The 12748-nt window shown below is 39.5% G+C and overlaps 1 protein-coding gene across 6 annotated transcripts in view; it reads right to left on the bottom strand.

The window, feature by feature from the left end:
• The window catches only part of SPRY3 (sprouty RTK signaling antagonist 3), a 330390-nt gene that overhangs the window by 193582 nt on the left and 124060 nt on the right, over window positions 1-12748 (bottom strand). For 5 of the 6 annotated variants that reach the window (XM_058290992.1, XM_058290991.1, XM_058290993.1 and 2 more), the window contains exon 2: window positions 2733-2907. The gene's annotated coding sequence lies outside the window, so the exon portion shown is untranslated. Of the gene's footprint in view, window positions 1-2732; window positions 2908-7385; window positions 7541-12748 lie in introns of all 6 variants that reach the window. The other variant, XM_058290994.1, reaches the window with a different exon arrangement.

Below are 12748 nucleotides of genomic sequence, written 5' to 3'. Positions count from 1 at the left end.
TAACATGGAGTTGAAGGCGGTCGGTCACCATGCCATGGAGCCGGGAGTGCCTACAACTGAAAGCAGGAGGATTGCATCCAGCATCCATGTGGAATCTAAGCCCCCTCTTGACATTGACATGGATTGAACACAACCAATCCAAGGTCCACAGGACAGAGGAATAGAATATTGATTAGGGTGGACTTACTGATATTCTATTCATGAACTATTGTGATTGGTAATTGAAGAAAATGTGGCATTGGTGTGGAAAAAGTGGCCACGGTGGCTGCTGGGTGTGGGGAATGGGAGGAAGAGATGAGATGTGGAGGCATTTTTGGGACTTGGAGTTGTCCTGTGTGGTGCTGCAGGGACAATTACCGAACATTGTAGGTCCTCCCATGGCCCACTGGATGGAAGGTGGGAGAGTGTGGGCTATGATGTGGTCCATTGACCATGAGGTGCAGCGATACTCAGAGATGTATTCACTGGGTGCGGTGAATGTGTCATGATGATGGAGGAGAGTGTTGCTGTGGGGGAAGTAGTGGGGTGGGGGTTTTGGGGGTACATAGGGACCTCATATTTTTTTAATGTGACATTTAAAAAATGAATAAAGACAACAAAAATGATCAAGCTCTCTCTCCCTTTGTCTGTCTGAGTGTCCATTTATACCAGACCCAGCAAGGGGGCAGGGACTCAACCTGAGTCAAGCCTCATAGTCCAATAAAAATCCCTACAGCAATCTTAGAAGATATCTAATCAAAGCCTAATCAGTTGAATTTAATGCAATCAAAGGGTATCACACCCAAGGGACCAGATTAGTTTACAACCATAATCTTTCCTTTCTGGAATTTCATAAAATAATCTCAAACTGCGACATTCCCTTATGAACATAAATGCAAATATCCTCAACAAAATTACAGCAAATCAAATCCCACTGCAAATTAACAGGATTATACACGATGATTAAGTGTAAGGTGTTTCAACATAGGAACATCAACTTAATACATCACATTAATGGAATGAAAGAAACAAAGTACGTGATCATCTCAATTGATGCAGAAAAGGAATTTGACAAATTCTAGCACCCTTCCCTGATAAAAACACTCAGAAAAGTAGTAATAGAAGCTTCCTCAACATAGTAAAAGACATTTATGAAAATCCCACGACTAACATCATTCTCAAAGTTGAGAGACTGAACACTTTCACCCTACATTCAGAAATAAGACAAGGATGCCTACCATCACCATTGCTATTTAACAATGCACTGCATGTACTAGCCAGAGTGATTATAACAGAGAAATGAATAATAGGCATCTAAACTGGAAAGCAATAAGTAAAAATATACTGGAAAGTAATAAAACACGATCCTCTATACAGAATATCCCAAAGAGTCTATAAGAAAGTTACTAGAGCTAATAAATTAATTCAGCAAAGTTGCAGGGTACAAGTTCAATAGACAAAACAAGTGGTGTTTCTATATGCTATCAAGGTACAATACAAGAAGGAAATAAAAAAAAACAATCCCATTTACAATAGCACTTAAAAGTATAAAATATCTAAGAATAAACTTAACCAAGGATATAAAGAACTTGTATCCAGAAAACTACAAATTTTTAATGAAAGAAATTAAGCAAAATATAAATAAATGGAAAGGCATTCTGTGTTCATGAATTAGAATACTTAATATCAGTAAGATGTCAATACTACCCGAAGAGATGGACCGATTTAATGCAATCCTGGTAAAAATTCCAACAGTCTTCTTTGCAGAAGTGGAAAAGCTAACCACCAAATTTATATGGAAGGGCAAGATACTCCAGATAGCCAAAATCATCTTGCAAAAGAAAAACAAAGTTGGAGGACTAACTCTTAACATTTTCAAAATTTATTATAAAGTTACAGTAATCAAAAGAGTGTGGTACTGGCACAAAGACAGACATATAGATAAACAGAACAGAACAGAGAATGTAGAAATAAATCCATACATTTATGGCCAAAAATTTTTTGACAAGGGCACCAAGACCATTCGATGGCAAAATAAGTCTTTCTAAGACATGATAGTGGGACAACTTGTTATCAGCATGCAAAAGAATGAAGTGGGACCATTACCTCACATCATATATAAAAATGAATTCAATATAGATCAAAGATCTAAACATTAGAGATATATCTATAAAACTTTTAGAAGAAAACATACAGGTAAACCTTCAAGACCTTGGATTAGACAATGTTTTTTCTTTTAGATACCACATTAAAATTGTAAGTAAAAGTGAAAAAAAAAGGATAACTTAGAAATCATCAAAACAAAGAAAATAGGGGGACTTCCAGGAAGATGGAGAATTAGAGAGATGTAGGACTCACTTCTCTCCAGAAAAAATAGCTAGAGGAAAGGCCAAAACTACCTAGAAATATGTTCTAGGGCTTAGGACACCAGGCAAGGTTGGACACCACCTATAATAGAGAAGGGCAAAGGAAAAGAAAAAACCTCTTGACAGGAAAAGTCTGTGAGTAAAAGCTGCAAGTGCAGCTGCTAAAGCCCATTCCCCACAACGTCAGAGCAGACAGCTTTGAGTCCTCTGGCCACTACACACAGCTGTGGACAGAGGAAGACACAAGCTCTTCCAGGCTGGTTGGGGCCACACCATTGATTGCCCTGGGTGCCAGCAAGAGACTACAAAGATCCAACCCTCTCATACACCCTCCATACTGACCAGGACTGGCTGCTGAGGACATAGAGGGGTGGAATTATTTCCTACCTCAGAAATGGAGGGGGCTGCTGGCAAAGGGAGGTGAACAACTTCTGAGAAAGTTTGATTTGCGAGACTCTGTGTATCCCTGAGGCAGGATCTTCTGTCACGTTGTTCCAGTTGGGGTTACAGCAAACACATTCCAATCAGGGTTTGAGCTGAGAAGTCTGCTGAAGAGTGTCATCTGTTGACAGACCAGGAAGTGCATGCAAGGAAAATAAAATAAAATAAATAAAAGAGGTTTTTTGTGTGCCTTTACACTCTCCCTCCCCAAGTCCCTTGAAATCTGGTTTGCAACCCATTACTGGATCCATAGCCCAGAATTGACTATCTAAACAGGTACAATTCTAAAGAGCTAGAATATGTTGAATCAAGAATCAAAGACCTTGGGACATGGAGCTGCCCTGGATGGTACTTCAGAGGCAATCACCGGACATTGTAAATCCTCACAGGGCCCACTGGATGGAATGGAGGAGAGTATGGGCTATGATGTGAACCAATGTATATGAGGTGCAGAGGTGCCCAAAGATGTACTTACAAAATCCAATGGATGTGTCATGATGATGGGAACGAGTGTTGTTGGGGGGGGGAGAGGGGGGGTGGGGGGATGGGGTTGAATCGGACCTCACATATATATTTTTAATGTAATATTATTACAAAGTCAATTAAAAAAAAAAAGGGAAAAAAATAAATAAATAAAAATTCCCAGTGGGGGGGGAAAAAAAATAAAAGTAAAGACAGGGAATAGCAAAAAAAAAAAAAAAAAAAGAATCAAAGACCATTGAGGTGCAGTGGTGCTCAGAGATGTATTCACCAAGTGCAATGAATGTCTCATGATGATAGAGGAAGCTGTTATGGGGGGAGGAGTGGGGTGAGAGGAGTGGGGGGTATATGGGGACCTCATATTTGTTTAATGTAACATTAAAAAAATAAAGGCAAAAAAAAAGAATCGAAGAACAGTAGTAACACACAGCCTCCCCATAATAAGTCCCTACACAAGAAAAAGAAGTGAACATCAGAGTAAACTCACCATCATAATCAGATGCCTAGGCATCAGCAAAAAATTACAAGCCATGCTAAGTAAAAGGAAGATATGGCTCAAGGAAAGGAACATATAAAAGCCCCAGATGAGATACAGGATTTGGGACAACTAATCAAAAAGGTTCATACAAATCGCCTAAATCAAATCAATGAGTTGAGATACATTATGGGTAAAGAGATAATGGACATCAAGCAGACACTGGGCAAGCACAAAAAAAATGTGACAAGTTGAATAGAAAAATAACAGTGTTTAGGTCTTTGATCCATTTTGAATTAATTTTTGTATAAGATGTGAGATAGGAGTCCTATTTATTTATTTATTTATTTATTTATTTATTTATTTATTTGGATATGGATATCCAGGTCTCCCAACCCCATTTGATGAATAGACTGTTCTGCCCCTGCTGGGTGAGTTTGACAGGCTTGTGAAAAGTCACATGATCATAGATGTAAGAATCTATTTGAGTCATCAATTCGGTTCCTGCAGTCTATGTTTCTATCTTTTTGCCATTTCCATGATGTTTTTACCACTGTAGCTAGGCAATATGATTTAAAATCTGGAAGTGAGAGCCCTCCAACATTGCTCTTCATTTTTAAGTTGTTTCTCATTACTTGGGGCCCCTTATCCTTTGAAATATATTTGATAATGGTGGTTTCCATTTGTTTAAAAATGGCTGGTGGAATTTTATCAGGTTTTTATTGAATCTGCATATCAATTAAGGTACAGTTGACATCTTAATGATATTTAGTCTTCCAAAACATGAACATGGAATGTACTTCCAATTATTTAGTTCTTTTTTATTTCTTTTAGTACTGCATTGTTATTTTCTGAATACAATTGCTTTACACCCCTCATTATGTTTATTCCTAAATATTTGATTCTTTTAGTCACTCTTGAAAATGGAATTTTTTTCCTGAATTCCTCCTCAGATTGAGCATTACTAATGTATAGAAATACCTCTGATTTTTGCATATTGGTTTTGTATTTTGACATTCTATTGAAATTGTTTATTAGCTCTAGGAGCTTTGCTGTAGTTTTTTTTGGATAATAGCATCTGTGAATATTGAAGTTTTACTTCTTCCTTTCTGATTTGGATGCCTTTTATTTCTTTTTCTTGCCTGATTTCTCTAGCTAGAGCCTCTAGCACTATATTGAACAAAAGTAGTGACAGTGGGCATCTTTGTCTTGTTCCTGATATAATGGGAATACATTCAGTCTTCCACCATTGAGTAAAATGTTAGCTCTGAGTTTTTCATATATAGCCTTTATCATGTTGAGGAAGTTTCCTTTAATTCCTATATTTTATAGTATTTTTATCAAGAAAGGATGCTGTATTTTGTCAAATGCCTTTTCTGCATCAATTGATAAGATCATGTGATTTATCCTCTTTGATTTATTAATGTGGTGCATTACACTGATTGATTTTTCTTGGGTTGAACAATCCTTGCATGACTGGTTTAAAACCCACTTGATCATGATGAATAATTCCTTTAATGTGTTTTGGATTTGATCAGCAAGTGTTTTGTTGAGGATATTTGCATCCATATTAATTAGGGAAATGGGTCTGTAATTTCATTTTTCTCTTAATATCTTTATCTGGCCTGGTGTTAAGGTGATACTGGCTTCTCAGAATGCGTTTGGTAGCTTTCCTTCTTGATCAATATTTTTGAAGAGCTTGAGTAAGATTGGTATTAAATCTTCTTTGAGTGCTTGGTAGAACTCACTTGTGACACCATCTTGTTCTTGGCTTTTCATTTTGGACAGTTGTTTTATGAGTGTTTCAATCTCTTTACTTGAGATTGGTTTGTTAAGGTCTTCTATTTCCTCTAAGGTCTGTGTAGGTTGTTTGTACACTCCTAGGAATTTTTCCATTTCATCTACATTGTCTAGTTTGTTAGCATACAGTTGTTCATAGTATCTTCATATGATCTCTTTCATTTCTGTATGGTCAGTAGAAATGTCCCCATTTACATTTTTTAAAATTTCACTCATTTGCATCTTCTCTCTTTTTTCTTTGTCAGTCTAGCTATGGGTTTGTTGATTTTCTTAATCTTCTCAAAGAATCAACTTTTGGTTTGGTTAATTCTCTCTATTGTTTTGTTGTTTTCTATTTCATTTATTTATCCTCTGATCTTTGTTATTTCATTCCTTCTACTTGCCTTGGGAAGAGTTTGATGTTCTTTTTTAGCCAACTGGTTTTGACAAGCCTACCAATTTGACTGTAGGGACAAAAAATTCTTCTCAATAAATGATGGTGAAGAACTGGATATCCATATACAAAAGAATAAAAGAGGACCCCTATCTCACTTCTTCTACAAGAATAAACTCAAAATGGATCAAAGGCCTAAATGGAAAAGCCAGGATCATAAAACTACTACAGGATATTGTAGGGAAATTTCTTCAAGTTCTTGTGGTTTGTGGGGGTCTCTTAAACATTACACCCAAATTTCAAGACTTGAAAGAGAAAATTGACAAATAAGACTTCCTCAAAATTAAACTTTTGAACCTCAAAGAACTTTGTCAAAAGGGTGAAAAAGCAGCCAACACAATGCAAGAATTATTTGGAAATCACATATCCAATAGGGTTGAATATCCATAATAAATAAAGAGATTCTACAAATCAACAATAAAAACAAGTGGAAGACGGCATCTGAGTGAGTGCACCTCATAATCTCTCCTGCAAAGAAGTGGCTAAGTAGGGTTGGAGTCCTGCTGGAATGGGCTGTTTCAGGTGCTTACAGGGCAGGAGGTGTCTGGATATCAATTTAGTGGGACGGTGACAGAGGAGATTCATTCAAGAGGTTGAATTTTGAGTCTCTTTCACAGAGGTTGGGGTTGTGGGTGGGACTCTTCCCCCTGGGGCTGGTGGCCCAGTGGTGGAGATTCCTGAAAGCTTTTCTGTGCTGGGGAGTTCCCAAGCCCTGAGTGGACTGTTTCAGGGGCTTGCAGGGCAGTAGGTGTCTGGAAGTCGATTTGGTGAGACAGTGATGGAGGAGATTCTTGAAAGAGGTGGAATTTTGGGTTTCTGACATGGAGGTTAGAGGTTCTGGGTGGAGCCCCTCCCCCAATGCTGGCAGCAGGGCTGCGGTGATCCCTGGTATCTTTGTTGTGTGGGGTGTTTCCAAACCCTGAGCAAGCTGTTTTGGGAGCTTGCAGGGCAGGAAGTATCTGGATGTCAATTTGGTGAGACAGTGACAGAAGAGATTCTTGCAAGAGGTGGAACTTTCGGTTTCTGACACAGAAGTCAGAAGTTGTAGGTGGAACCCCTCCCCCTAGGACTGGCAGCCCGTCTGTGGAGGTCCCTGAAATCTTTGTTGTGCAGTGGTGCTCCCAAACTCTGAGTGGGCTGTTTCAGGGCCTTGCAGGGCATGAGGTGTCTGGATGTCGATTTGGTGAGACAGTGACAGAAGAGATTCTTGTGAGAGGTGGAATTTTGGGTTTCTGACATGGAGGTCAGAGGTTGCAGGTAGGACCCCTCCCCCTAGGGCTGGCACCCAGCTGCAGGGATCCCTGAAGGCTGTGTTGTGCTGCGGTGCTCCCAGGCACCCTGTTAACCAGATGCGTGGTTCCCAGGTCTGTGTCCCCTAAACCACAGTGGCCCATGCTCCAGAGACACACACCTCGAGTCTGCAATATCACAGACTTTGCATCCCTGAATCCACCACGTCCTGAGGCCCATCTGAGGTCCTTGAATACCCTAGCCCTGGGCATTTGTGTGTTTTTTTTCTCTCTCTCGTTGAACTTGGATGAGTATACCAGCTGTCTTGGGGAGAGTCTAGAAGAAAGGAGAGGCAAATCTGCTGAGAAAGTCCAATTTACCTAAACATCCTGGGATAGGAAACTTGGTCTGGGAGAAGGTGAAGTCAGAAAATCAATTACACCTCCCCTAGCACACCTAAGGGGGAGGGACTATAGGGGGTACTATCCAAGCTTCAAGTAGCATATTTGAGGTTTCTGGTGAGGTGTAGGTGATCTCACACTGGAAAGAAAGAGCCATAGTCTTCTGTGTTGAGTTAGTTCAACAAGAACCTACTGGAATCTCCTACCAGACCTCTCAGGCAGCTTTCCTGCTGCCCTGGGAGAGAGAAGTGAGGAAAGGAGAAAGGGGGAAGGTCAGATCCCTAAGTGTATTATTTAACTGCAGAGGATTCCTAGCTTAAAATGTTGGTTCTTTTTTATTTTTTTTCTCTTGGTTGCTAATATGGCATTGCTGCTGGTCTTATCTCCCATTTTATCCCCCAAGGTCCTTTTTCATTTATTTAGTTTTTTTCATCTTTTTCTTTTTCTTGCTTGTTCTCCCCCCCTTTTCTTTGCCCACCACCTTTTTCTCTTCTCTTTTTTTCTCTCTTCTTCTTCTTATTTTATTTTATTTTATTTACATAATAGGTGCTGCAGGGAGCGCTTCGCAAGAGCTGTGTTTCCGCATCCTCCATTTCCTCTTTTCTGTGTGTATTGATTTGGCCACCTACACTATCCCATTTCCCCCACATCTTTCTATCCTCCATCATCTACAGTTTCTCTTACATTCCACCTCCCTTTCTTTGGCCCCCAAATTGATTTTAATTTTGAATACCTTTGTTCTGTTTTCTGTCTTTTATCCACTCTTGATATTATTGTCTTTCTTTTCTCTTTCCCTCTCTCATGAAAACACTGGCTTTTTAATTTATACTATATTCCTCTCCCTATTCAGTTGACTGTCTCATTATAGGTACTCTACTTACTGCTATAACTCTACACAACTTACATGAGTCTAATATCCATTCTTCCAGATCTCACATTGTTGTTCTGTTAACATTTATTACCAATATTACTTTATAAATTTTCTTTTCTTACTCATTTTGCTTTCCCTGGCCCTAATAATTAACTTCAAAGTGAAATTAGCCAGCAACAAGAAAATAGAGTAAGAAGAACAAAGTGACAAAGAGAAGACATAACACTTAGGCACAAACAACAACTAATTAATCCCCAAGACTAGAAAAAGAAGCTAAGGAATTGATTAAAACTGTCAAGATAAAATGATGACCAGACAGGAACAAAAAACAACAAACCAAACCAATAATTAGAAAAACATGGCTGAATCCAATGAAGAAACTAAAAACCAGGAAGGGGAGCAGAACATCGGATAAGTAATTAAAGATCTCAAAACATATATTAGAGACCAACTTAATGAAGTAAAGGAAGAAATTAACAAAATGAAGAAAACACTTGGAGAGTAAATTGCAGATATATGCAAAAAGATAACAGATATGATGGTGAAGAATATCCACAGTTCAAGAAATCAGAAATACACTCTCAGCAAGAAGCAGCAGATTAGAAGAGGCAGAGGAGAGAATTGGTGATGTGGAAGACAGTACCTCTGAAATCAAACAGTAGAACTGATCAATAAAAGGATAGAAAAAATCCAGCGAGGACTTAGGGATATGAATGACAATGCAAAATGCACAAACATACGCATTATAGGTATCCCAGAAAGAGAAGAGAAGGGAAAGGGGCAGAAGGGGTGTTGGAGGAAATAATGGCTGAAAACTTCCCAAATCTACTGAGGGAGATGAATGTACATGTCCAGGAAGCACAACACACCCCAAACACCATAAATCCCAACAGGCCCACCCCTAGACATATACTTGTCAAATAATCCAATGCTCAAGACAAAGAGAAAATTCTAAGAGCAGTAAGAGAAAAGAGAACCATCACATACAAGGGAGGCTCCATAAGATTAAGTGCTGATTTCTCATCTGAAACCACAGAGGCAAGACATCAGTGGTACGATATAGTCAAGGTACTAAAAGAAAAAAATTTCCAAGCAAGAATACTCTACGCAGCTAAAATAGCATTCAAAAATGATGGAGAGTTCAAAATACTCACAGATAAATAGAAATTAAAAGAGTATGACAACAAGAACCCTACCCTTCAAGAAATTCTAAAGGTAGTTCTACAGGAAGAAAGAAAAAACAGTAGAGGCAGAGTTGGAGGAGAGTGTAAGAGCAATAAAAAATACAAAAAGAGAAGGAAAAAAACAAACAAAATATGACAAACACAAGTCCAAAGAAAATATGGCTAATGTCAAAAATTCCTTGAAAGTAATAACACTGAATGTCAATGGATTAAACTCACCTATCAAAAGATTCAGACTGGAAGACTGGATAAGGAACATGACCCATCTATATGCTGTCTACAAGAAACACATCTTAGACACAGGGATTCATGGTGGTTGAAAGTGAATGGCTGGAAAACAATCTTACAAGAAAATAATAACCAAAAAAAGGCAGGAGTAGCTATATTAATATCAGACAAAATAGACTTTAAATGCAAAACAATTGTGAGAGACAAAGAAGGATACTACAGGGGGGAGGGGCAAGATGGTGGCTGAGTGAGCACATCTGAGATCCTCTCCTGCAAAGAAGTGGCTGGGCAGCATTGGAGGTTCTTTGGGACCAGGCTGCTTCAGGATTTTTGCAGGGCAGGAAGTGTCTGGACATTGATTTGGTGGGAAGGTAACAGAGAAAATTCGTGTATAAGATATAATTGAGACTCTATTACACAGAGGTGGGAGCTGCGTGCGGGATGCTCCCTCCTGGAGTGGGTGGAGCCGTGGTACTTGCACTGTGGCAGCAATTTCTGGAGGCTCTGCGGTACTGGGGAATTCACAAGCCCTGAGTGGGCTATTGGGGGGCTAACAGGACAGGAGGCCTTCGCAGACCGATTAGGGGAGGCAAACGGGAGTTTTATTGTGAAGTGGGGAATTTTTGATGGCGGACACAAATAATAGTGCTTCCACCTAGAGCCCTGCCCCCCAAGGCTGGCTGCCGACCTGCAGCGGCCTTAAATTGCTAGAAATAAAGAGACATCACCAGGAGGCTGTTTCAGGGACTGGCAGGGTGGGAGACGTCTGGAAGCCGATTAGGGGAATATTATGCGAAGCATGGGAATTTCAGTTTTGGACTCTGTTATTGGCATTTCCAGCTGGAGCCCCACCCCTGGGCCTGGCTACTGATCTGCATCATTAAATTGGCTGCAGTGTAGAGGCGCCCCCAGGTGGCCATTTTGGGGCTTACAGGGTGGGAGGTGTCCTGAAGTCAAATTGGTAATACATCCACAGAATAGACCCAAGTGAGTGAGTGAATTGCGGGGTTCAGACACATAGGATAGAGTTTGCCGATGTGACCTCTCCCATAGGACTGGCACCCAGCTACGGGGTTCCCTGAAGGCTGTGTTGTACTGTGGTGCTCCGAGGCTCCCTGTTAACCAGATTTGAGGTTGCCAGGTCTGAGTTCCCTAAACCTTGGTGGCCCACAACCCAGAGACTCACACCTCTTGAGTCTTCAATATCTCAGACTTTCCATCCCTGAATCCATCACGCCCTGAGGTCCATCTGAGGTCCTTGAATGTCCTAGCCCTCAACGTTTGCATTTTTTCTTTTTTGTTTTGTTTTGTTTTGTTTTTATTTTTTATTTTATTATTTAATGTCCTGATTGCTAACAATGCATTATCTCCTAGTCTTTTCTCCCAGTGTATCCTCCAAAGCCTTCTTTTTTTTTCAGTTATTTGGGTTTTTTTTTTCTTGCTGTTGTGGTTGTTCTATATCATTTATTCCTTTCCCTACTTGTTCCCCTCCCTTTACCCACCCCCTTTTTCTTTCTTCCTTTCTTTTCCTTTTTTTTCTCTCTCTCTTGTCCCTCATTTCTTCTTATTTTATTTTATCTTAATTATACAATAAGTGCTGCAGGGAACACCTCACATTTGCTGGGTTTCCTCATCCTCTGCTGCCTCATTTCTGTGTGAATTCATTTTGGCTACCTACACTATCTCCTTTCCCCTAAATCTTGATATACGCCATCATCTACTGTCTCTCCTATATTCCACCTCACTTTCTTTGACCCCAAAGTGTCTAACTCTTAATTTCTAATACCTTTGTTTTGTTTTCTGTCTTTTATCCACTCTTGAAACTATTGCCTTTCTTTTCTCTTTCCCTCTCTCATGAAAACAATAGCTTTTTAATTCATAACATATTCCTCCCATACTCAGTTGACTACCTCATTATAGGTACTCTACCTACTGCTATAACTCTACACAACTTACATGACTCTAATATCCATCCTCCCAGATCTCATATTGTTGCTCTGTTAACATTTATCAACAATACTACTCTACACTTTTTCCTTGCTTACACAATTGCCTTTCCCTGGCCCTAATACCTTCCTTTAAAGTGAACTCAACCAGCAATAAGAAATTAGAATTAGAAGAAAAAAGTGACAAAAGAGAAGATATAACACTTATGCAAAAACAACAGCTAATTAATCCCCAAGAATAGACAAAGAAGCTAAGGAACTGATTAAACCCGTCAAGATAAAATGATGACCAGACAGCAACAAAAATCTACAAACCAAACCAGTAATCAGGAAAACATGGCTGAATCCAATGAACACACTGAAAACCAGAAGGGGAACAGAACTTCGCACAAGTAATTAAAGATCTCAGAACATTTACCACCGACAAATTTAATGAAGTAAAAGAATAGGTTAACAACATGAAGACAACACTTGGAGGGGAAATTGCAGACATATGCAAAAAGATTACAGATATGGTGGGAATGAACACCACAGTTCAAGAAATCAAAAATACACTTGCAGAAAATATCAGCAGACTAGAAGAGGCAGAGCAGAGAATTAGTGATGTGGAAGACAGTACATCAGAAATCAAACAGATAGTAGAAATAATTGATAAAAAGTTAGAAAAAATACAGATAGGACTTAGGGACTGGAATGACAATGCAAAATGCTCAAACATATGGATTATAGGCATCCCAAAAGGAGAAGAGAAGGGAAAGGGGTCAGAAGGGTGTGCCAGGAAATAATGGCTGAAAACTTCCCAAATCTACTGAAAGAGACAGATGTACATATCCAAGAACCACAGCACACCCCAATCATCATAAACCCCAAAAGACCCACCCCAAGACTTATACTTGTCAAATTATCCAACGCTC

Source organism: Dasypus novemcinctus, chromosome X (genome assembly GCF_030445035.2).
Source record: "Dasypus novemcinctus isolate mDasNov1 chromosome X, mDasNov1.1.hap2, whole genome shotgun sequence".
Classification (NCBI taxonomy): Eukaryota; Metazoa; Chordata; class Mammalia; order Cingulata; family Dasypodidae; genus Dasypus; species Dasypus novemcinctus.
The sequence above is the reverse complement of the archived record's forward strand: the minus strand, read 5'-3'. Positions and strand labels throughout refer to the sequence as shown.